The 4,780-nt window shown below is 41.1% G+C and overlaps 1 long non-coding RNA gene across 1 annotated transcript; it reads left to right on the forward strand.

The window, feature by feature from the left end:
• The first annotated feature begins 13 nt into the window (after positions 1-13).
• On the forward strand, positions 14-3,907 carry LOC104915224. Its single transcript, XR_002110016.1, has 3 exons — positions 14-502; positions 2,076-2,128; positions 2,951-3,907. It is a non-coding gene; the product is annotated as an uncharacterized LOC104915224 (long non-coding RNA).
• Positions 3,908-4,780: the final 873 nt, after the last annotated feature.

The raw sequence follows: 4,780 nt of genomic DNA on the forward strand, positions 1-4,780 counted from the left end.
AGCAGGAATTTCTGGGATGCCTCAGCTTGTTGTTTGTTAGACTTCTTCAAAGTGACTAACTTTCACCTTTCTGTTTAGGAATCCTGTTGTCATAAAGTATTGCCCTACACATGCTTGATAATAATGCAGTGAGGAGCCAGTGCAAAGGAGATGACCAAAAGGGAAGAAAAAGGAAAAAAAGTCTGCTTTTACAATTGATGTTCCTCCATTCTGAAATGTTTTGATGGTAGATAGCTTAAGAAGAAGGCAAGAAGCCAACTGTTGACTTACAGTACTTAGCAACAAGTTAGTGCTTGGAGGGAATGTGTCCTGCCTTTGGAGCAGCTGACTTAGTTGGGAGTTTTTGAAAAGTGTGTCTGCATTATAGCTAGACCTTGGGTACTTGGCAGTGACATTATGATGAAATTGTTGGCATCCTTTGTGACTTACGTATATTCTATGACTTGACTTTTTAAACTCACTCTATGAGGGGGCTGTAGGGATAAAAGCAGGCAGTGAATAGGTACATGTATGGAAGGGAACCTGTCAGGGCACTAAGATGCTTGCTGTGGAAGGAGTGGGAAAATTGCTGCTCTCTGCAGGAAGATCATTAGCCTCTGGAAATGTGCTTTTAGTCTCTCTCACTGCTCCTGGTTTCGGGCAAAGTTTAGGTTTCTCTATAGTTGGTGACTAAGAAGGCATTGCAGAAGTAGCTGCTTGGCAAGGTGTAAAGGCCTGCTTCCTTTCTGGCTCTTCAAGAATTTGCCTGTTATAGAGTTAGGATATCAGATTGTCTGTGATGGTGACTATATGCTTCTACCATTTAAATCTTGGAGATACGGAAGTTCTTCCTTACTGTTTTCCTTACTGAAGATTAATTTTACTATTAATCTTCTCAGCTGTGACTGTGGCAGGCAACCCAACAATTTCTATATAGAAAAAACATAAAAGCCTATTGTAAGCAGGGCAGTTACTTATGAAAGTGGAATACTCTGTGTGTTTTTTCGTTGATTACTCTTTTCCAGCCTATTTAAGATATACTTTTTATTCTGAATTTATCCAGGTTGTCAAAAGGTTACTCAAACACAGACATGTCTGCCAAAATATAGAATGACTCTTTCGACATGGCCACACAACTGTGTCTGAAACTTAGCATGTGCTAGAATCTGCAGCGCTGAAACTGTTAGAAAATCATGAAAATAGAGATTGGCAGCTGCAGAAATATACAAAATAATCCTATGTCCACATTCAAAGGTTTTACTGTGGATGTATCGAAATAATATGTCAAGTTGCTATTTACACAATGCTATGAGCTCGTATTGGATCCTCTGCTAGGGACTCAAAAACAGTATCTAATGTTAATATATGCCCACTCAAACGCCAATCTGGGCAAGCTATTCTGTACCTTTCACAAGCCACAGAGGCTTTTGTGCCGATGTGATTGATGTCAAGGTGTCTTTCAAAAACCTGGTTGGGAGAGTGTCCTATTAGACATGAGACATCAGGCCACTCTCTACTTTGGAAAAGAGGTACCAGAAGAGCTGCCAGCACCTGGATCAACTGCCAGCACCTGGCAGCTGGTGGAACAGGGTGGCAGGCAGAGGCAGAGGGAACCCTGCTGCTGCAAAACAAAACATGCAGTGGTCAGCAGGCTTCTGCACAGCCTCTGGGATATTTCTGCAGTTTTCTTGGCTTGCAGAGAAGCTTCTCTGAGTCTATAAAGTCTCCTGAGTCCCAGCTTTTGTTAGTTTTCCTCCTTTTCCAAGCATTTTCAACCAGACTTGTTAGTCCCTGTGATGCCTTAAATCTCCATACATTTCAGTGAAGCAGCCCCAAAATTAGTTCCATTCAGATATCATTAGATATGGGAAAAATTTAAGCTGATTCCTTTGTCCAATTCTGCTTTGAAACTGTTAGCAGATTCATGGCTCCAGCCTGCTGTCTTTCTCAAAACAAGACAATGAAGAAAAGTCTTTTTATAATGAAACACTTTGGGTAGTGTTCTACTTCAGCATGTACCCAAGTTTCAGTTTCTGAAGCAGGAACTTCGCTTTACCCCTAACTTCATACACATGATCCTGAATGATATTTTGCAGACAACCAGACCTCTTGGAGGAGTGGAGAACAGAGGAGGAGGAAGGTTTCTGAGGTAAACAAAGGATGTAAGCATGACTATTAAGGGAAGGAAAGAGAAAATAATGCTGAATATTTCTGATCTCCAGATGTAACTCTGACTGTTGATGGCTGCTGGGTTTTGTGCAGCTTTTTTTAGGATCCTTTGAGTATAGCTTTTGACTTTTCCACGCTTATCTACATTTGGAAAAGAACTGGCATTACCTCCCTTTAATCTGCTGCTGGAAAATGGTACAGCAAAGCCCTGTATCACACCACAAGACAGCTGCAGACAGATATGGAACCATGTCACTGAGGCATCATTTTTCTCTTTGACCACTGGCCACATGTCATCCGTGGGCAACACTGACTTTGAAAGCATTTAGCTGCACAGCTCTTGTGACATCCCCTTGAGGCAATGTATTCAAGTCCCTCACAGCGTGCCCATATCTTTGTTAACCTGGTGAGCTATCATATTCACTGGTCCTTCAGAGTCTTACAGGAGAAGCTTGTTGAAGTCTCAAATACATGTGAGGCCTTTACTGTGAAAGCTTTGCTGCAGTGTCTGCAATATGGAGAGTTATCCTATTTGGCGCTACTAGGGCTCTCACTGTGATATACTTTAGATTAATGAGACATCGATTCTCAGTCAAGAGGCTATTTAAAAACACTCCTAATTCGATGGGTTGTGCAGATGAATTAGTTCATTCAATGTAACTTTTGCCAATTACACTGGTGGTGGGATGGGTGATGTGTCTGCCGTCTTTGAGATTCTCCCCTTTTTTGTGCACATGCTTTTAACTTTGCTTAGAAATAGCTAGCATGATTGGTCTTTTTTTTTTTTTTTCCTTTTAATCAGCTGAGCTCCAGAATTGGGAATCAAGAAGCATGGATGCTCACAGAAGAGGGCTGAAGCAGTGTTTGGAAAATAAGTGATTAAATAAGCATAAAACATTGTTTGTTCCAGAAATATCAGGTGCCTTTGCCTCTACCTGGAATGACAGAGAGCTAAGTCTTCTTATGTTCAGGTGGTGCAAGTAGATGATAGCTTTATCACTAATCCTTATGCTCTAGGGTTTTATCACTGAACCTTGTGCCCTAGGATTTTTTTCTCTATGGAAGGTTTCCCTGCACTACTACTCTACCTGGTTCTGCAAGGAAAAACGGTCTGGCCAAAAAGACAGAGGTACTACCTGGACCCTGGCTGATAGCCTAGATAACCCATTGCAGCAGAGGATCTGTACACCCCAAATCCTGAACTTTTCTAGGAACAGAAATGTAACTGCCTGGGAAACGGGAAGCATTTTTGTCCCTATATGAGGCAGTGCAGTTGTCTGTGTAAAATATAAATGTGATGGCCATCATCCAGGTCTGGATCAAAAAGCAACCACATCAGAACCCCACTCTTCAGCAGGTGATAGCTTCCTGAGAGATACCAGTAACTGAATGGGTAAGGAGAGAGAGACCATATCTGGAACTGCAGGAGGACTCTGATGAGAAGTGGTTACAGTTACAGCCAAGTTGTATCTGCTCTGCCTCAAAGAAGGCTTTCATCTCTGCAATCAGTGGTCAGAAAAGAAAGAGCTTCATTGCTATTAAAGCCAACAGGATCACCTGCTTTGGTCCCCTGTGTGAAACAGGTGGTAGATATAAGACAGCTTTTATTGTTTACTTTGACAAACTAAATTTCTTTAAGTGGGTTACTTTGGTATGTTTTAATTTTGTAAGCAGTTTTTCCATCTCAGTGTCGTTATGTGCATTAGTAGTCACTGATGAATGAATAAAAGTATCTCAATTACGTGCATGGCAAATTAAATTCAAGTGTGTTTTACAAAATTTTCCTGTATGCAAGGATTGTGTGATTGTGTGGTGGTATTCAAATGATGAGAATTTTAAGCCATGCTGGAGACTTAAAAAGCCTGGGAATTCAGTTAGGTGTTGAGAAAGTCTTGAAATAGGACAAATTATTGAGTTAAAAGGGATGAGAATTTGAGAAGGAAAAGAAGAGCATTTAAATGGGTGCATTTAGATGAACCATTGTATTTTGCAGTGAGAACTGAAGGTGTGCAAGCAAGACCCATTGGGAAGTGCACAAACACTCCAAACATACAAAGGTCATGAAGTTGGGTTCAGAAGAGATTAGAAATTCAAATTACAGAGTGAGGGAAATATCTCTGTTCTTCTATTTGCTTTGTCTGGGAATTCCTTGGAGGGGGTTGATTACAAGACGGTCTCTAAAGAATCCCTAGGGGCCAAGACCAGAAAAGATGAGAACTTCTGAAGAAGCCTATGTCTGCTATTGAGTCAGCAAGTGTGGCAGCAGAACAGCTAGGTGGGGCATTTTGTAGGCAACATGTTCCACTGGAGAAGAGAGATTAACTACCACCTAGCTAAGTGATTCTCCAAAGAGATATATGGAATATCTCTTGAAGTAATTTCTGGAACAAAAAATCGTTGTTCTGTGTCCAGACGGGTGGATGTTCAGAGATGTCCTGTTCTTGTAATTCAGTTCAGAGCTCTGTTCTTGATCTTGGTCATGCATGGTCATCTTAAGCAACTTGAGTTTAGAAAGTCAAACATCACCTTTGGTTCTATGGCCCTTCATTTCTGAGTCCTTGTAGTTGGACATGGTGAAACAATGGAAAAATCCATCCATACGTGGTTATCAAACCAACTCTGAAATTGTGGC

Source organism: Meleagris gallopavo, chromosome Z, assembly GCF_000146605.3.
Source record: "Meleagris gallopavo isolate NT-WF06-2002-E0010 breed Aviagen turkey brand Nicholas breeding stock chromosome Z, Turkey_5.1, whole genome shotgun sequence".
Taxonomy (NCBI): Eukaryota; Metazoa; Chordata; class Aves; order Galliformes; family Phasianidae; genus Meleagris; species Meleagris gallopavo.